Below are 20,689 nucleotides of genomic sequence, written 5' to 3' on the forward strand. Positions count from 1 at the left end.
GGGTGGTGGGAGGAGGGCAGGGGTTTGCCTGTGGCCATCCCCCCAGGACCTGCAGGCACACAGGTCTAGTGGAAGTGGTGGAGGGGGGTCGCTGCTGCACAGAGGAGTGGGATGCAGGCATTGGCTGGCAGGCCATCTCCTGACTGGAGCTTGGTTCCGTCAGGAGCCGCTGTGATGCAGTGAGGAAGCACTCAACTGAGCTGGAGACTGAGCGGGCAGCTTGCTTCCTGGCAGTCAGGCCCTTTAGGACAGCTGCCCTCTGTCTCCCAGGATCACTCTGAGTTCGAGCCGCCTGGACAGCATTGGATTTGGGGGGTTCTGTCTTGGGGTGGCCCAGAGCCAGGCCCTTGGGGCCACCTGGGCAGCTGTCTTGTGACATGGGCCTGACTGCTTCCGGGGAGCCATGGTACCAGCCAGTCTTGCCATCTTGTAGACGGGGCCCAGCCCCTGGCCACTCCAGCTCCTGTCAGACTGAGCCTAAATCCATAGGCTTTGATGTGATTTTATTTTTATATCGAAAACCACCTGGCCACCAGGCTGAAGAAGACTTGGCTCAGGAAGTTGGTAACCTGTGGTCCTGCAAGTGTCTGTCTCTGGGGTGGGGAGAATGCTGCTTTGATGGGCAGCAGGCAGGGGTGACCCCGTTTCTGAAGGCGATGTTTGCACCTAAATCCAGGCCTTCCTGAGATAGCTCAGCGTTTCCTGTTCTTAATACAGGATTTCTAGCCTCTCGTCCGAAGGAGGTGAGAGCTTGAAACAAGGTGGCAGGTGATTTCTACCCAAAAACAGGCTCTGCCTTAATGTTTATGTCAGAAGCCCTGTGACTCCACACCTCTGAGCTTCCTTTAAATAAGAAAGCATGCCAGCCAGCCCTGGTGGCTTAGTGGTTACACATTAGGTTGCTAATTGCAAGGTCAGCAGTTCGAACCCACCAGGCGCTCCATGGGAGGAAAATGAGACTTTCTACTCCTGTCAAGAGTGACAGTCTCAAAAACCCACAGGGGCAGTGCTACCCTGTCCTGTAGGGTCACTATGAGTTGGCATCAACTCGATGACATTAAGTTTGAGCTCTCAGCTGCTAGCTGAAAGGTCAGGGGTTCGAACCCACCCATCTCTCCATGGGAGAAAGATGAGGCGGTCTACCACCCTAAAGATCAGCCTTGGGAACCCTACAGGACAGTCTGCCCAGTCCCTCACGGGTCACCATGAGCTGGAATTGACTTGACGGCAGTGGGTTTGATTTTTTTTTTTTTTTTGGCAGTGCAAACCCTCCTTTTATTGGTCTGATTGGTTCACAGTTGAGCCACCTGCTCAGAGAAGCAGAGGACAGGGGGTGCTGGGACCTTGCAGACTCGAGCCTGAGGTTCCCACGCGGCCAGGGCTTGATCTCCGTCCCTGGGCCTGGGAGGAGGTGTGTGCTGACTGAGTCAAGTCAGAGTGGGGCCCAGAGCCTGTCTTCACAGAAGGGACCATAAGGTTCTTTAGGACAGACCTGCTTGTCAGCCAGTCAGTTTCTTCAGAAAGGCCTCCAGCTGGTCCTCGTCCTTGATGGCCACGAACTTGTCCACCACGTCACCGTTCTTGATGGCCAGTACGGTGGGCACAGCAGACACCTCATATTCCATGGCGAGGTCTTTGTGGTCATCGATGTCCACCTTGGCCATCAGGACCTTCCCGTGCTGCTTGGCCACCACCTTCTCCAACCTCGGGCCCAGGATCTTGCAGGGGCCGCACCACTGTGCGTGGAAATCCACCACCGGGGTTTCACTGTTGCCGACTCGGTCTTGGAAATCAGGCCCATCCTGGACATTAAAGGTGGTGGCGCAGGGTCTGGAGGCGTAGATCGTCGGGCGGGGCTGAGTGCTGCTGCCGCCGGGCCACCAGGAGGGCCCTGTGGGATCTGGAGGGCCCTGGAGGTGAGGGATGCCCACTGACCCTGAGGGGGCTTCCTGGGGATGACGGAGGCCATCTCCCAGCAGCGTGAGCGGAGGGACGCACAGCCCGGCCCTCCCTGCCCGTCAAGGGCACTCCCGCCGTCAGTGGGTTTGATTTTTTAGGAAATGTTCTGTTTGTATTTCCAATTCAGACACCCCACAGAGCACCGCACACGCACCTCCCGGGAGGTCCAGGCTGGGGAGGGTTTCAGCAGCACGGCAAAGCATTCTGGCTAGCTGGTCTCTTTCTGCCCTTTTTCTCTGCTTTCTTCCTGCCTGCTAGGAATTTTCTAGAAAGGGGGATAAACAAAACAACATGCAAATGGTATTTCAGGCAGATCAGACCTCTTCCCTGCTCCATATTCGTGGGGACCCTGGTGGCTCAGAGCCGTATGGCAGTCCACCTGCATTGACTTGAGGCTGTATCTGCCTTGGTGTGGGTGTCCCCGAGGATGTCCCCATTGACCAGGCCTCCTTGCCCTTCTGAGGAGACGCTGCAGTTAGCAGTGAATTTGCATACAGCAGTGCAGGTGGTCATGGAGGGGCATCCACTGCAGACCATCTGCTGCAGAGGGTCCTGGGTGACACCTGACCAATGGTGGGTGCTCCTTTCCTGTCGTTTGTGGATATCATGACAACTCGAGACCTTGGGCTGCTCTCCTCACATGGAAGAAAAGATTGATGCTGGCCACAGCCCCTGAGCTGATGTGGGTGACTGGGTGCTGGGCGGTGCTGGGGAGATGCTGGGAGCAGGGCAAGTGAGGGACGTGCTGTCCAGAAGGGCGATGCCTTTGCCCAAAGGGTCACTTCGTTGTTGAGTTGTACCGACCCACAGCTACCGATGTACCCCAGGACAAAACACTGCCCGGTCCTGTGCCGTCCTCACCATTGTTGTCATGCCTACACCCATGGTTGCAGCCACTGTGTCTGTCCATCTCAGCCAGGGCCTTCTGATTTACAAGCACGATGTCCAGCCGTAGAATTCCCACATCCTGACCCAAGTTCGGATCCTGGCCAGTGCACCTCATGCACAGCTACCAACATGCCTGTGGGTGGAGGTTTGTACACTGAGCCCTGGTGGCATGGTGGGTGAGGCATTGGACTGATGACGACAGAGGTGGCGGTTCAACCCTACCAGCTGCTCCTTGGGAAAAAGATGAGGCGCTCTGCTCTCCCTTTTAAAGATTGACAGGCTCAGCAGCCTTATATAAGGTCCCTGGGGCCAGAATCTGCTGGTGGGTGGGCGTTTTCTTTGCTGTTGTTTGTTGCTGCCGACCAGGTATCAGTGGAGCATCCAGACTAAGAGACCAGGAAGAAAGGCCTGTCAATCTGCGGAATGTGAGCCACGAACCCCCCACCGGCCACAGGATTGCTCTATCCACAGGCGACTGGGGATGGGGGGGGGGTGTTCTGTTCCAACATGCGCTGAGCCACAGCTGACAGCCCCACCAAGGTCACAGAGGGGTCGGCTTTCCCAGCATCTGCTGTGCGGGGCTGGACTCGGATGCTGGACTCTGCCTGAGATGCCCTGCTTCATCGGATCCACCCGCCCCCCGTACAGCTGTGGAGGGGCGGGGGGAGGCAATGCAAGTCAGCCAGGTCATCCCAGGTCACTCGCTGGAAGCCCGAGAACCAGACTCCAGGCGGGTTCTGACCTTCCTGGCGACTGTGTGCTGGCTGCCCCCGCCCCACCCCCTGGGATGCCTCTCTCCCTCAGTAGAGAGCCGGTTCCCTGCTTCCTGCACGCCGGCCGGCCAGCCCGGCCTGGCGTCCCTCCATCTCAGAGCTCTGCAGCCTGTTGGAGACGGACAGAGACTATTTCCAGGCTGCGGGGTCAGCTGTCCCTTGTCCCCTGACTTCACTCGGCAGCTATGTGCCCTGCCTCTTGGGAGCCCTGGGTTATTGAGAGAGGAGGCCAACTCCTTGTTTTCACTCTGTCTATTTCAGAAAAGGAAATAGCAACCAAGCCCCTTGCCAGTGAGCGACTGCCGACTCAGGGCAGCCCGCAGGGATTTCCCGGGTGGCCTTTATGAGAAGGGGCCCTGGTGGCGCAGCAGTTGAGCGCTTGGCCACAGACCCATTGGTGGGCAGTTTGAACCCACCAAGTGGCCCCTCAGGAGAAAAGGCCTGGCATTCTCCTTCTGAAGGATATCAGTGTAGGGGTGCCCAGGGGCAGTGCTGCCCTGTCCAGTGGACTCCAGCCCACGTCTGATGCCAGCAAATCTCCAGGCCTTTCTCCTCACAGCCATTTGACCCATGAGCGTCCCATGCGTTACCACCTGGAAGCCCTCCGGCACCCACGGACCTTTTTAGCCCAGAGAAGCTGCGAGCACAGAGTTTGACCCTCTTCTACCACGTCCACATGGGCATCGGAGAATAAAGGAGGCGGTTTGATTTGACCCTGGCTGCGTACCCGATGCCTAGAGCTCTGGTGGTGGAGTAGTTGCGCGTCAGGCTGCTAACCCCAAGGTCAGCAGTTCCAAACCACCAGCCGCTCCTGGGAGAACGGAGAGGCTTTCTACTCCCACAGAGGGTGACAGTCTCGGACACCCACAGGGGCCACTGTGCCCTGTCCCCCAGGGTCACGGTGAGATGGTCGGATGGCCGTGAGTTTGAGCAACTGAAAACCATCGGAACTGCAAACCATGCCAAAGAAGAGCGGGATGTGAGGGGCCCTGGTGCTGCGGTGGGCTAGGTGCTGGCTGTGGACCACAAAGCCCAGCCCAGCGAGAAGGACGAGGCGACCAGAAAGATGTGCGGCCCAGGACACCCGGGGGAGCACTTCCACCTGCTCTGGAGAGTTGCCTGGGGTGGAGTTGACTCAGAAGTCGTGGGCTGCCCCCTTTTCAGTCCCTCCCCCTGGAGGAGCCCAGCGCCTTGTAGAAGAGTGGGCTACAGGTGTATAGGGAGCCAATGACTAGTGACGCCCCAGCTCACCTGCCCAGTCCTGCCTAGCTCCAGGTGATATCCCCTGGTGTCCAGCCTGGAGCTGGCCTTCACCGTTTTTGTTTCTTTGAACAATTTTTAAGAATAAATCTTTAAAGATTAATAGGTCGTCCTAATAAAATGATGGATTAGTTTAAAAAAACTTAAAACTGGATATTATGAAAAAATTAATAGGTAAATAGAGATTTGATCCATCTAATTTTGTACACAATCTCATTGGCATATAATTCACAAATCATAAGATTCAGTAGTCCAGTGGGTTGTGCACCCACCCCACCCCCCCAGTTGGTTTTAGAGCCTTTTCTTCATTCTTGTCCTTGTTGTTATCAGCTCCCCTCTTCTCCCCGACCGCTTACCGTCTCTACACATTTACCTCTCCTGGATTTCATGTACGAGGAGACATTGAAAACGAGCAAGCAGGCAAAACCCCACCAGCAGCAGCAAAGGAAAACTGCGATGAAGACTCTCGGTAGTTTCAAAAGGAATCACAAGTGCCGGGGAAGGAGGCCGCCTCCGGTCGTGCGTCGGTGTTGTGTAATCAGTAAGTGTCCTCGTGGGCTTCCCAGAGGGACCTGCAGAATGAACCCACGTGAGGCTCCTCCGTTTTTCCCAAACTCAGAATGAATTAGGCCTGTGGCCGGGCGCTCCCCCGGGAGTGGGCAGTGCACGCATCTGGCAGGGAGAACTGCTTTCTCGCCGCGCCGTCAAACATCAGTGCAGTATTTCTGACCTCAGGATCCCTTGCTACACAAGAAGAGGCACGCTATTGAAACCTAACAAAAACGCGTGGCCAGACGAGTGACCGCCATCACAACAATCGTGATGATGACGATGATGTTGATATTTCAGCGTCCGGAGAATGTGGCTTTGTTCCCTCCAAGCAGCAGACAAATTACCCTTGGCTACCAACTTTTCTTTTGGGAAACACCAGACTTTAGAAGGCAGAGAGGCAGGAAGGAGGGTGGGAAGGGAATTGAACAAAGCCTGTGACGCGAGCCACCTGCTGCCGAGTCTCCGGTCGGGTGAGAGCCCCACAGGTGTCAGGGTGGGATGGGCGCCTGGGCTTGTCGGTGCCTGTGATTTTTGGAAGTTGACCCCCAGGCCTTTCTTCTGAGGCACCGCACGCCCAACCTACATCTGGCAGTCACGCGCACTCACCACGTTTACCCCTCACCGACTCAAAGGTGGACAGAACTAACCCCCATTCAGCAGCTGCTTGCGGTTACTGCTGTTTTCTTTGGGGTGGGGGATGGGGATTAAAGATATATATACATATATACAGTGAACCCTCGCCACTTCACGCTTCGACTTCCGCGGCTTCACTCTATTGGTTTTTGCGTGTAACAGCACCCACTGCCTACACCCGCTCCTTCAGAGGAAAAAGACGGCGACCCACCTGTAGAGTACATCCCTTAAGTCATTTCATAGGCTATTGATTACAGTATTTGTAAGAACTATGTATAATAATACTGTATGTGAAATATGTAATACTGTAAACTAGATGCCATAAATAATATAATAAATAATAAACGATAATTGTAATGTCCAAAATGTTTTACTGTATTTTCCCTTTTTCGTTTAATAAATTGGGTAATACGAGTGTAATGGTGACTAAAGGGTGTTTTTTCATGTCCTCTATGCTCTAACTACGAAAATATTTGATTTACAAATAAGGAATCCTACTTCACGGAATTTCATTTATCACGGTAGGGTCTAGAACCGATTAACCGCGATAAACGAGGGTTCACTGTATATATATATGTATGTATATACATATATATGTATATATATATATTTAAAGTGATAATCTCTAGCCTGGGACCTGCCTAACGCCTGCTGCAGGGTCATATCTTAACCTTCAGGAATTTCTTTTGGAATCTCTTTAAATCAGATCCATTTGATTCAGTGAGGGAACGCAGCTGACAAGGGACTTTCATATCTCCAAGCTAAATCAGCCATTGGGAACCTGTGTACCCTAAGTAGCCACGAGGAGAATCTTATTTCTGCTTTCTCGTACTCACTGTTGTCCGTTCCCCACCCCCATCTGTGCCCCTCTAAACTCACTGCCATCGACCCGATAGGACAGGGTAGAACTGTCCCTGTGGGTTTATTGTGTGAGGTCATGCCCAGTCATCCCGGAGTCCTCATCTGTTAAGGTTTCCTGTGCTCTGTAGACAGGTACTCCCCTTTCACCTGTCTGTGCACACCTGTGGACAGGTACATTCATGGACAGGCGTGTCCTATCACCGGTCCAGACCTGTGGTTGGGTATGTGCCCTAGACTGGTACCCCCCTTTCACACGCCTATGGACAGGTGCACCCTTTCCACTTTTTACCTGTCTGCCCACATATGCCGGGTGAGGTTTGGGGTGAGTGGGTCCCAGACTGGGCTCATCCCACCAAGACAGGTGTGCACAGCAGCAGTGGCTGTGTTGGTGGCCCTCAGCCAGACTAGGATAGTCGCTCCACATCCACTCTGTCTGCTCTGAGGAAAGCCAGCCCCTGTGTGTTCCAGGCTGTCGGTCACCCAGCTCCGCCCCAAGCCCCATGAGTGTGGCTACCTTCACGCACCCAGCTGCTCACTTGGGGTAGGAACTCCGTAAAGATGCTTCCAGGCGTCCGGGACAGTGTCATCTCAGGTGGCCCCGGTGTGGGCAGCTTCATCTGTGCCCCTCTTAGGGAAGAAAGAGGGCAGCCACAGGAAGTTGGCCCCGTGCCCCTCTGTCTGAATTGGAGTCTGTTCCAGGTTGGGGTCAGAAGCCAGCTTGTGCGGCCTTTGGGGGAAGCACAGTGCTGGCCTGCTGCCACTCACTTCCTGCCACCTGTGCATTGAGCGCCGGGCTGCTGCGCTCCTTGGAGGTTTAAATAAGTGGACGGCTGCCTTTCCTCTGGGGGGACAGTCGGTGTGGATGGATAGATGGCTGCAGGCAGCTACAGGGCATTCTGCAAGCTGACTTCTGCCAGTGCCTGGAAACAGACAAGTGTGGCTGTGTCCCAATAAAACTTTATTGGCAGCCACAGACAGTGGGCCGGGTTTGGTGCCTGTCCTGATGGGATTGGGCAGGAGTGGTTGAAGCGTGGTTTGGATTGGACCATTTGGGACCGGAGGCCTTGAAACCCAGTTGTGTTGAGCCTAGTCTAGGCCACGCGTGAGTATCTGGGGGTCTTCTCACTGCTCCAGTGGCCTGTGGACCCTAACTCTCTGAGGTGAAGGGGAAGGAGATGGGCGCCTCTTGCTGTCTGGTTTCATTTGAACCCAGGGAATCCTTTCCAGAGAAAGGGGGGAACCCTTCCGTGGGCAGGAGCAGTTGGGGGTGTGGCTAGTGTTGAGCTGGTGCCCTCAGAGGCTGGCTTTCCGTGTGGTGTCCCGTGTGGAGTCCCGTGGGACCCAGCAGCAGACCGGAGCTTGTGGCCTGCATGCCCCCTACCCCAAAGAGACCGGGGCTCGAGCTTGCTGTTGAGAAGAGGAGATGGGTTCCCTTGGTGATTCTCCTCGTCGGTTTTATCTGTGGTTTGCCTGTGGATTTTGAGTCCTGGCCAAAGGGACGATGGAATGAGGCCAGAGCTATAGGACGTCCTTGAGGGAGGCAGAGGCTCACTGTGGTGGGGACCTGAGAGGGGAGGCTGCCTGCTCGCAGGCAGGGGTGGAAAGGAAGGCCCCACCTCATTCATTCCATGGCTGCATGGTGGAGGAGGGCCAGGGCCCTGCCCTGAGTCAGGCCGTCAGGCCCATGCTGCATGAAGACTCCCATGGTGTCTTGACTGTCTGGTGCCGCTGGGACAGACAAGCAGGAGTGGGCGTTTTCACTGTTTAAGTGCCGGGAAGCCCGGAGTCAGGGTGCAGGCTCCAGGGGCAGGGGGCGCTCTCCGTCATTGCTGGTGCTTCCAGCAGATCCTTGTCCGTTCAGTGCTTCTGCTTCTAGGCGGGCATCTCTCTCCACCATCTCCACCTGTTCACTTAGCTCTTTGATACGTGAAAAAGAGCTTGATTGACAAGGCATGGGAGACCAGTGCTGTCTAAGTAACACGTAACCAAGACAGCCCACAACCCCCTTGGGATCAGCCTCCGCCCCTGGAGAACAGATCAAACCCAGTGGCTGCTGCTCTGGAGAAAGCTGAGGCTGGCTGCTTCTGGAAACACGGGTGGTCTCAGAGACCCACCAGGGGGTCCCTTCTGCCCTGCAGGGTCGCTGGGAGCCAGAATGCCTCTTCTGCAGGGATTGGGCTATTTGGTGATTAAGTATGGAGCTGCTAGGTGAAAGGCTCCCGGCCACTGGAGCTCCCAGAGGTAGTGGCCAGTGGGGGTGGGGGGAGCCGGAGGGACCACATGCCTCCAGTGGGGAGGACCGGATGGGGGGTTGAAGAGAGGGAAGTCACCCTGGATAATCTGATAGAGCATTCTTTGTGGAAGGCAGGAAGTGACTAGCCCCGGGACTTTTTTTTAATGACCCTATATTAATCAAAAGTTTCATCTTCAGCGGTGGACGTGAAGCTCATATGATCCTTTTGCACCATGAAGCATCCCCCTTTCCCCACCAGGATAGTAGTTAGAAAAGAAGCTCCCATTGGCGGGGGCGGGGGGTGTTACGGGTTGGGCTGTGTGCATACCACAAGGCCAGATGTTCGATCTCACCAGCTGCTCTGTGGGAGAAATAGGAGGCTTTGCGCTCCTGCGAAGATTGACAGGCTGGAAACCCACAGGGGCAGCTCTGCTCTGTACTCTGGGGTCGCTGAGTTGGAATGGGCCGGCAGATGGCACGGCGAGTTTGGTTTTTGGGTTTAGGACAGTTTTGTACTCACACAGAGCCACGCAGTAGAGAAGCATTGTAAGAACCCCCCCACCACCACCAATTTAAACACTTACTGGAAGAAACGGGACTGTTTGATTAACTGGCACTTTAACCCAGGTCCTTCTATTTGGGGGGCTCTAAATCGTTTTCGTGTGTCCTGAGCCCCGTGGTGTAGCAGTAATGCGTTGGGCTTCTGACCGCAATATGAGCAGTTGGACACTCCTAGCACTCGGCAGAAGAAAGGCGAGGCCGCCGGCTCCCGTAAGCGTCCGGTCTCGGAAACCCACAGGCCCGTGAGTGGCGTTGACTCGATGTCAGTGAATGTGGCTTTGCGGTTTCCTCACCCCTCTGGGGACAGACTTCCTGGCCGTTCCCCCTTGGAGTGACTGGTGGGTTCGAACCACAGACCACACAGGTCGAGGCTGCCCTCTGCACCACCAGGGATGCCGTGAGCTCTCCTGTGGATGTCTTGTAATGGTGCCCCTGGTGCTTCTACCTGTAGGCTTGCTTTTCCCTCAACAAAAGAGACCGCTTTGCCTAGGCTACTGCCCTGGCAACACTATCGTCCTGTCCCACCCCTCCCCGACACCCCTCCCCACACACATCACCCCAGTGATCTGAGCCTCCAGCTGCCTGCCCCAGAGGCTGGCATAACAAGACGGTGGCTGAGTGACCGCAGCGGAGTGGGCCGATCCTGACAGGGTACCTGCCTGCGAGCCGTGCCCATTGTGAGGCGGGCTGTACACATGTTCCCTGGATCCGTGGAGCCCTGCCATGCAACCCGCCTGTGGCCTCTTGGGAAATATAGTGACAGGTGCTGTGCCTTGCTCCTCAGATGCCAACACAGTGGGGAGGCCCAGGACCTGGTGACAAACCCAGGCGCCAGGCAGGGGCACGAGTGATGCCTGCCAGCGTCTGTGTCCTCGTGGGGGTGGGGGTGGGGGTGGCTGCACTCAGCCCTTCTGGAAAGGTGAACTCCCCTCAAGGTCTCTGAATGTGGTTCTGGGTATGTAGGTGACATCTGGGTAGGAGCCCTGGTGGTGGAGTGGTTGCACGTGGGGCTGCTCACCCCAAGGTGGGCAGTTCAAAACCCCCAGCCGCTCCTCTGGAGGAAGAAGAGGCTGTCTACTCCCCCGAAGAGTCACAGTCCTGGAAACCCACAGGGGCAGTTCTGCCCTGTCCTCTAAGGTCACCGGGAGTCGCGTCGGCAGTGACTGGATGGCAGGGAGTTTTAGGAGATGGCAACGGTGAAGGCTCTGAATGGTCAGGAGAGGCCCCGGTAGCACACAGGGTCAAGCATACAGCTGCCGACGGAAAGGCCGTTGATGGGAACCCACGAACCCACCCGGCAACTTCATGGCAGAAAGGCCAGGCTGTCGGCTCCCATGAAGACCCCACTAAGCAGGCCATTGCCGCCTGGTCCTTGTCCTTCAGGGTAGAGTGGAGCTGCCTCGGTGATTGATCATAGGCTGTCTTCCTTTACCAAAGCTCAAGGTGCTCCCGTGGGTTTGAACTGCCGGACTCTCAGCAACCGAGGAAGGCCTGGGGGCTGCTGTCCTCTGCCAGGTGGGGTCCGGGCAACCACCAGCTTACAAGGACGACAGGGCCAATGCCTGCAGCCGGGAAGGGGGCCGTGCTTGGAAGCCCAGAAAGGCCGCTGGGGGGTAAGGGGTGTAAGAAAGAACACAGGCCAGGCCGGCCAGGGGAGGTCACGTGGGCTGGTGGGGTCAAGGAGCCAGTGGAGGTGCCCTCTGGAGGGAAGGCTGTCCGTGGTGCCCAAGCACCATAGTGGCTGTCCTTGTGCTGCAGAGGGCCAGTCCACTCAGGACCCTTCTTTGGAACCTAGAACCCATGCTCTCCCCCACGACATCTTTCAAGGGGGTGAGGTTCTGCCGGAGGTTGGCCATTCCCGGGCGCCTGCCCTGTGCCCCTGGCTGATGACTTAAGCTCTTGGACTGGTGAGTGGGTCCCCTCCAACTCGTGGCCTCCCTGCGCCTGGCAGAGGAGTTCCGTGTTTTTTGACAGGTCCCCGCATGTGGTGGAGTCGAGAACCCAAACCAGAGTTGGCACTGACTCTGCAGGACAGGGACGAGCTGCCCCTGTGGGTCTGCGAGGCTGTGGTTCTTCACGGGAGTAGACAGCCTCGTCTTCCTCCCTCGGAGCGGCTGGTGGTTGAGAACTGCCCACCCTGCAGGAATCAGGCCATCGCATCAACACCATCCGTGTGGCGGCTGGCTGTGCTTGGGAGGTATGGCAGCCTCTCCTTGCAAGCTGCTTCTGCGTGGGCTCGATCCGCCAGCGTTTTGGTTTGGGGGCCATGGTTAGCATGTCGTTCCCACCCCCCACCCCCACACAAGGGACTCTGCAGCTGAGGGAGGCCGCTGATGAGTGCCAGTGTTGCGAGGAGCATGTGGCCGTGGAAAGCGCTAATGAGGCTCGGGTCATCAGGAGTGCGGCTCTGCAGCTGGGTGGCCCGGGAGAGACGGGCCCTCCGCTCACTGCCAGCCTGCTTGCAGCCAGCTGTGGCCACTCAGTGGTCTGCTTGAGGAAGCTTCTGGAAAGCCTCATTAGGCGTGAGTGGCTGTGTTCCTGCCCCCTTCCCACTGGCCTCTCTCCGCCCGCCTGCTCAGGGGGCTCACCGGAAGCCACACGGGCAGAGGTGACTGGGACCCAGGAAGGCAGCCTCCCAGGCACCTCCTGCTGTGTCCTTCTCCAGGAAGGAGGCAGGAGCTGGGAGCTGGGTCACCCGACTCTGCGCGGGGTGTCCTGGGGGGTGATCCCTGTTTCCTTAAACATCCAAAACCTCAGACCGGACACATCCCCTGGAAAGCTCCTTCAAACCATACCGTGGACAGCCAACTTTTGAGGCCGAGTATCCAATCCTGTCACTCAAAACAATTTGAAAATTCTTTGAGAGCCGGCCAGCTGTGTTTACAGACGAAGGAAATCGCCATCACCTGGACGGTATCCGCTGCAATGGTTGTCAGTTTTGCTGCAGAGACGCGGGGACGTCCTGAAAGAGCTGCTTGGAGCTCGTGAGCCTGGGGCTGGCTCACCCCGGCTCGGCCCGGGGAGGGGGGGGGTGATCCCTGATCCCTGATCCCTGGGTGATCCCTGCTTCCTGAAACATCCCAAACCTCAGACTAGAAGCCCCCACCCCCAAAAGCTTGCTTAGACCAAAAGCGGCATATGTCCAGGGTGGGTCTGTGTGGGGTGAGGTGGGCAGCAGTCACCACTGGGCCAGGCGAGGCCAGAGGAGGGTGAGCATGGCTGCCTGACCGGAAGAGGACTCCCTGCCACTGAGTGGTCTTGTGGAAACAGCCAGATGGGCTCCTGGCAGTATTGCTGGGTGCTGGGGAGCCCGTCGGACCCCCAGTGACCCTGTGCCTGACAGAAGGAAGTGCTGCCGTGCCAATGCCATGTTCCCATGTTCCCGTGCCGGAGCCGCGGCGTCAGTCCGTTGCTCTTTTTCCGCTGTCATGACAGCACGTGCTGTTCACAGCATGCGTGTGCCGCTCAGGACACAGGGAGGGGTGGGAGAGGAGGTGGAGAGGGAACCGGTAACACGGGAAGGGGGGGTGGGGGGGCGGGCACCGCAGTAGTTAGTGCCGCAAACCAACGTGCCTGGGTTTTTGGTGGGGGAACCGAATAGCTGTAAGAACCTTCATCCCCCCGCCCCCCATCACAAGAAGAGGTTTAAAGAAGTATATCTATGTCCATATTTTTTTTAAAAAAGGAAGGCTTTGATTTTCACCATTGTAGGGGGCTGGGTCCCAAGACCTCCTGGGTGCTGTTGAACCAATTCCCCCTAATGGAGACCCATGTGACCAAAGAGAACTGTCCCATAAGGTTTCCTAGGTGGTCACTTCCCACAGCCGGTCAGCAGCCTTTTCTCCCTATTGTTGGTGCCCTTTCCCGACTCATAGTGACCCGACTTCCCACAGAGTGGAACTCTGCCCGGCCCCACGCCATCCTGACAAGGGCCCATTGCTGCAGCCACTGTCCATCTCGTCCAGGCCCTGTGTTTTCCCTCTGTCTCTCTACTTTATCAAACATGGAGGCCTTCTCCAGGGACTGGTCGCTTCTGACCGCATGTCTGGAGTCTTGCAAGCAGTTTCTCAGCTAAATTACCACCCCCCTCCCCCCACACCCCTCTGAGAACCCTCAGGGTGGCCTGAGCAGAAGGTGAACCTATTGCAGTAGTGGCCTGGCCTGAGCAGTGATCCCAGCCATGAGGGTTGGGGTTTTCCCAGGTTGGCTTAGTGGATGATGAGTCAGGCTGCTAACCACCGGGTCAGCAGTTCAAACCTATCCCCAGGGCTTTCTCCTCTCACAAAGATCAAGTGACAGTTTCAGAAATTCACAGGGGCGGTTCTGCCCTGTCCTGTAGGGTTGTTGTGAGCCAGGGTGGACCAGAAGGCCAGCGAGTGTGGTTTTGGGAGGGAGGGGAGCTTGAGCAGAGATTTCAGTGCTCTGGCCAGCTGGCAGTGAGGTCCAGGCCCTCGGCAGATGTGGAGCACACAGTGAGGTGAGCTCATGCTGGGCGGAGCCCCCTGGCCCGGCTGCTGTAGCGCGGAGGGAGCCTTGCCTGCTGCAGGAAGATGTACAGGGTCTCCCTTGGAAAACAGCAGGACTCGTGTCACAGCTCCAGGTCACAGGAGCAGCACCAGGCTTCGGCCCTGCCCCGGCCCAGTGATGTCTGCCTCAAAAAAACAAACTGACCTCCCTGCCATGGAATTGACCCTGGCTCCTACAGACCCCGGAGGGCAGGGCAGAGCTGCCCACGTGGGTTAAAACTGTCTTATTGGTATTTCTTCCACATATCACACAAGCCAGTAGTTCAAGCATATCAAGTAGAGTTGTGTAATCATTGCCTCGATCGGTTTTAGAACATTTTCTTCTACCTTGTTATTCCTGTAATTGTTATTCTTTTCAACTGTGGCAAAAATATACACAAGAAAACATTCTCCTATTAAACAACTCCTACACGTTTAGTTCAATGAAGACTGTAATTTTTTTTTAAAGACTAGCTTTTTTTCTTTTCCGTTTTATTGGCACATAATGCACCTCATGCAATTCACTCATGTCAAGAAGAACTATGCAGTCATCACCACAATCAACTTAAGAACTTTTTTTTTTAAACCCCCAGGACTAAATCACCTTTAAAATGAGCTGTGTAATCACGTTCAGTTCTAGTGCTCCCTCCCCCTCCTGCCAAGAGTATAACATTTTATGGGAGTAAAAGGCCTCGTTTTTTCTCTTGAGGAGCTGGCTGGTGGTTTTGAACTGCTGACCTTGCAGTTAGCAGCCCAACATATAACCACTATGCCACCAGGGCTCCTTGGTCTCAGTGCCCCCCGAAAAATGCTGACAGGGCAGGGTCACCAGTTAGTGGCTGGTTTTGTAGAAATAAACCACTAGTCGCACCCCTGCCTGCATCAAAAGCTTCACCCTTTTGAGCTGCAGAGGGGCACTTCATCCAGTGTGTCACCCGGGCTCCTCTGGCTGCCCCCAAGGAGCAGCTGCCAGCCTAATTGCATGTCTTTGCTACAAGCACTCCGTCCCATCCCCTGTGATGTGCCGGATGTCATCTACTGGGCCCTTGCCCATGTCCATCTGCAGTGCACACTGACTCGGTAGGTGAGCTGGCACCAAGACCAGGCTTCTGTGTCCTCCTGGATTCACAGGTGGATGCCCTGGACCGCCTCGGTTGGAACCACGAGCTTGCTTCCTCTGGAAGGGGACTCCCTACTGGCCCTTCTCAGGGAGGAAGGATATACTGATCCTTCTCCTGGAAGCTGCAGGAGAGTTTGTCCCAGTAAGCACCTGTCCCTGAACTCAGGGGCCAGGAAAGGCTCAAACACCCCACCCGTAGTCCACCCTCCCTCTGGTGGCCCCACAGGCTCGCCTTAATGAGACACCAGCGAGGAGCCTTTCCAGGTGACTGGTGGGGGTGGGGGCTCGTCCATGCACAGCCTAAGCCTGTCATTAACATGGCTAATTGGGAATGGCTGCAGTGAGAACCACCACGAGGGCCCTGGCGTCTTTAATCCCCGTGGTGGTGGAGCTGTGGTAAAGGGCTCCATGGTTCAAACCCAGCAGTGGCTCCTTGGGAGAAAAAAATGTGCCTACCTGCTTCCGTAAAGATGCACAGAGCCCTGGGATCCACTCGACAGCAGTGGAATTTGTCTTTTGCTACCTGCTACTATGTCCCTTTTAAGAATGCTGTGGGGGAATGTTCCAGAAGGCAGGCCAGCATGGGCCCTGAGCTTTGGTGAGCCTGCCAGAGAAAGTGGGTTTTTCCCCCCTTCTCTCCCGCTGGAAGACAGCTCTAAGAAGCTGTGCAGAGAGCGAGGCGATGGGGGAGTGCAGCCAGAACGGTTGGTTCCCGCTCCTCCAATGGCCTCTCCCACAGCAGTGACCCAGCTCCTCGGTTCTTAAAGACTAGCCTCGAGTTTTCCACCATTGCTCCTCCTCCTGCTCCCAGGGGCCCTGAGTCAGGCTCTGGTTGAGGGCGGCTCCCCCAGATTCCCCCCCTTTGTCTGTCCTGGCCCCACAGCCGATTACAGAGCGGCAGCTGGCAGCAGACTTGCTCTGTAGAGCATCCTGGGAGTTTGGAGCTTCAAACCGAACACACCAACCCGGGGCTCTCCCCCCTTGCCGCTGGAATCGCAGGCCCTAAGGCCAGGGCCACTTATGGCTGTCCTCAGCCCGTAGGAGCGGGCCTCTCTTTCCTTCTTGACTTTTAAAATACATCCTAGATCTTGTCTCGGGGAGGCAGGCGCTGGGTGGTTTCACCGTGGCGACACCCCAGCGGCCCTTGCTAAATGTCAAGAGTTGGAGTGAGGTCGGGTTGAGTCACCGTCTCTCCGAGTGCATGCATGTGGGGGTGGGGAGCCCCTGTTCCACCTTGACGCCACATCCACAGCCTTGGCTCTGCTCCTTAAAGCTGCCCGGGGCTCCTGGCTGTTGGTAAGAAAGAAGCAGAAGGGCCGCATAAGGTCGGGACCCGGCTGCCCACGAGCCACGCTGCTCTCGGCTGCCCCACGTGGCTGCATCTCGGGAGGAGGCTTGCCAGGCTCCCAGCTCATGCATGCACCCAACACACTGCCCAGGGACTCTCAGATTTACCAGAAACCGAGCCCATGCCTTGGAGTGGGGTAGAATGCTCCCTGGTTCCTGAGGGAACCACTCTTCACCCTTCACCCACCCACTGCGACATCCTGGCTCCTTATCTCAGCTTATTCCCATGGCCTTTGTACAACAGATGGGAAAAACTGAGGCTGGAGGCAGAATGCAAACCGCTCCCTGCCCCCGTCCTTTGCTGTAGGTGGCAGGGGATACGGAGTGGTCGAGGGAGACATGGGACACCCCCTCCCTCACAGGCCAAGTCAACAGCAGGGGTGTGTGTGTTGCCATGTCCACCTGTAGGGCCTGTGAGGCCGACTGCTATGTGCCAACCACCTCTCCCCCAAGCTTCTCCTCCTTTGACAAGGAGCCAGATGCTGCAGCTGCTGCAGCACCACTGGGGTGAAGTGTAGCAATAGACCTTGTCACAATAACAATTAAAACCCAACCCAAAGCCTTCCCACTCTTGTTCTAGGATTGCCTCCGTGATCCCCGGTCTCGGAACCTGCACACAGGGTGGGCTTTTCTGTGAAGCACAACGCCGGGGCGCTCATCAAAGACAGCAGGACGCAGCCCCCGTGGTGGGCACTGCTCTTATTCCTGGCTCTGGGCAGCAGTTTGAAACCACCAGCCGCTCCGTGGGAGAAAGACGAGACTTTCTACTCTTGTAAAAGAGTTACAGCCTCGAAACTTACAGGGGCAGCTCTACCCCATCTTAGAGGGTCGCTATGAGTATAGGCACTAACTTGTGGCACTGAATTTGGCTTTTTGGTTTGTTGGGGGGTTGGGGGTGGTCCTATGAAGTCTGGAGTGAGCCTGCCCCATGCAACCGCCCCATCCTAGGGACATCTGTCCACTGACTGCCCTGCAGGCAGCAGGACACCTTGTCTGCTGTGCCTACAGGTGGCCGAGCAGCCCTGCCGGGGCCCCTGGGAAGCAGAGGGAGGAGAAGGCGGCTTGTAAAGGCTGTTAGATCTCTGCCTGGTTAGATAATGGCATAGTAGTTACTCGTTTGGCTGCGATCCGCAAGGTCAACAGTTTGAAAACACCTGCTGCTCCAGGGGAGAAAGATGGGGGTCTCTGCTCCCATCAGCATTTACAGTCCCAGAAATTCACAGGGACAGATCTGCCCTGCCCTAGAAGAGTCCCTGTGAGCCATCATTACCCCGAAGGCCGTAAGCTTGGTTTGGACCAAGAGTGGGGACCCCGTCCATGTGAGCTGCCACTGTGCCTCCTCCTCAGCCCACAGCTGGATGGGACTTCCTTCAGGGGCACCCTTCAATGCTGCCTCCCCTCGGAGTGTGTGCACCGACTTGCAAAGCACAGCCCTGGGACTCCGGGAGTGGTATCTATTTCTGCTCCAGTATAAACTCTCCATGTGTCGAATCTTGGGGCCCTGGCTTGGAGGCCAGCCCCCTGCTCCACTCGCCACTCCACGCAGAGGGCAAGAGTCCTCTGTTGGTACTGGGTATGGTTGGAACTCCGTGCACACAGGCCCCCGGAGCAGTCTTACGCATGGTGACCGAGACGCTGCTGGGCCCGGGCCATGCCCAGCAGTAGACCCAGGCCTTTTTTCCCAGCCCATCTTTGCCTGAAGCCCGGCCAAGTCTGGTCAGCAGCCCACCTATACAGAGCCGCCCCCGACAGATGGGTGGAGGCTGTCCTGGGGCTGCACAGGTCTCCACTGGACCACCCTCATCTGGGGCAGGGAAAGTGGGGCCGGGCCCCTGGATCCCTAGGGACTCCGTGAGAAGCTCTGGACTTGCAGACTGAACCGAGCCTAGGCTCCGTGGAGGTGGGCTTCTGCGGGCGGTGCCACGTGCAGCCCCATGGGCCGAGAAGGCCCTGGATGCTGTGTGGTGGCGGACGTTTACCAACTGGACTCTCCAGCCGCCCGGTGGTTCACACCCAGCGTTCTGGGGTCTGGCTCCCACTTGTCACTCCTCTGGGCATCTGCTTGCCTTCCAGGGATCCTACCACCCTTCACAGATGCCGAGCCCCCTGTCCTGCTTCTCCTCCCTCGCAATGCTGGTAACCTCCATTCCACTGGGGTGTCTACATGGTTCAGTGTAAAGGGACCCTGGATAGAGGGGCAGTAGGTTCAGTCCTGGGCCACCCACTGAAAGGTGGGCAGTTCAAACTCGCCAGAAGCCCCAAGAAAGGTGCCTCGCGGACACTGGGGTCTCCGTGAGTCAGGCTGGGCAGTTCCAGCTGGCTGGCTGCTCTCCACATCTCCTCTGCTCTGTTGATAACTCAGGTGTGACTGGTGTGGACAGGGTAGTAGGGCCTCATCTGTTTCAGTGTCCCAGCAAGGTCTCGCCCCTGGATACAAACCCAACACCAAAGCCCCCACTGTTCGGAGAGCTGCCCCGTCCGTGCGGGGTCCGCAGGCCGAGCCTTCGTGGGGATGGGTCACCAGGCCTTTCCTTCTCCCGAGGAGAGTTGCAGCTGGGAGGCTCGAACCACTACTTACCTTTCCTTTAAAGCAGCGGTTCTTAACCTGTGAGTCGTGACCCCTTTGGGGGTGTGTGTGTCAAACGACCCTTTCACAGGGATCGCCTGATTTATAACAGTAGCAAAATGACGGTGATGAAGTAGCAACGGAAATAATGTCATGGTTGGAGGGTCCCCACCACATGGGGCACTGGACTGAAGGGTCGCGCATCCGGAAGGTTGAGAACCGCTGCTAAAGCAGCAGCGTCAGGGCTCCTGATGCCCAAATGTACAGGGGTGGGGAGTTTATCCCAGGCTCACCGTGAAAGGGGACAGATGCAGGGTTGTCCGGGCCAGCCCAGCAGGGGACAGTACTCCCACCACCCACCCACCCGTCCCTCCGGCAGGTGGGGAAGTAGGTTCAGCCCTCCTTGTGGGAGGAGAAGGGACCAGATGTGATAGGGTTTACAGGAGATTTTCTAACTGGCTTGTGGAGTTGGTAGACTTTTTTGTGGGGGGCTGTGGCTTTGACCTGGGGATTAGGGGAATAGGACAGATGAGGGGAGCTCTAGAAACTCTCCACCAGGGAGCCGCGGTGGCACAGTGGCGGAACCCTCACCTGCTAATGGAAACATCGGTGGTTTGAACCCGCCAGCCGGCTGCCTCTCCCACAGGGTGTCTGCCCGTCCAAACCGACTCGATGGTGGAGGGCTGGGTCGGTTGATGGTGAGGAGGGGTCCTCGACTCACACGGCTGTGGCCCCTCCGACCTGAAGTGGCACAGTAGAGTCCCCTGGCCTCTTACTTCGGGGTTGAAGTTCAGAAGGACATCGGCTTATCACCCAGAAGAGGCCCATCCTCAGTAATGAATTGGTGTTGAGTGTTGTGGTCCGAAGTCCAAGGTGAATCGATCAAAAGTCCTGGACGTCACGCTGCTGCTCCACGGGCTGCCTGCTGAGGCCACACACAGTGGTCAGACTGCTGGGTTTGCAGTGAGGTCTGCCTGTGTCCTTGGGTCTCAAGACATGGGCAGGCTTCGGCCTTGGGGACATAGTGGAGGGAGGGGAGGGGGGGCGAGGTGTGTATCTGTGACCAGCCCAGATGCTTTGTGGGTGTTCTGCAGAGGGTCACCACCCGCCCGCTGGGGGTGTCGTGCGACGGGGGGCTGTGGCCTGGCTGGGACTTGGCAAGCTCTGCCACTGCTCTCATGTGCCAGCAGGGCCACCCATGGTGGCCGGCTTCAACAGAGTTTCCATTAGAACTTGGTGTGGCACTTACCGTGGCCTGAGAGCCTTTTAGGCACGGGTAACGGCTACTTAATTTCTAGCTCAGGCTACTTCATGGGCCTCGGCATGGAATTCAGGAACTCAAACTGAGTGGACGGGGCTATCTGATTAGAAAAGTGCCTCTTTAATCAGAGGGCAGTCTTTGGATGAAAGAGGTTAAAAAAAAACAAAAAA

The 20,689-nt window shown here is 56.7% G+C and overlaps 1 protein-coding gene and 1 pseudogene across 4 annotated transcripts in view; one reads left to right on the forward strand and one right to left on the reverse strand.

The window, feature by feature from the left end:
• Window positions 1-20,689, forward strand: part of AGAP1 (ArfGAP with GTPase domain, ankyrin repeat and PH domain 1) — a 416,730-nt gene that overhangs the window by 56,885 nt on the left and 339,156 nt on the right. The gene's annotated exons all lie outside the window — the stretch shown is intronic.
• On the reverse strand, window positions 1,484-1,969 carry LOC123522269 (annotated as a pseudogene).

This window comes from Echinops telfairi, unplaced genomic scaffold (genome assembly GCF_000313985.2).
Source record: "Echinops telfairi isolate 266 unplaced genomic scaffold, ASM31398v2 ScPeMD7_3;HRSCAF=10, whole genome shotgun sequence".
Lineage (NCBI taxonomy): Eukaryota > Metazoa > Chordata > Mammalia > Afrosoricida > Tenrecidae > Echinops > Echinops telfairi.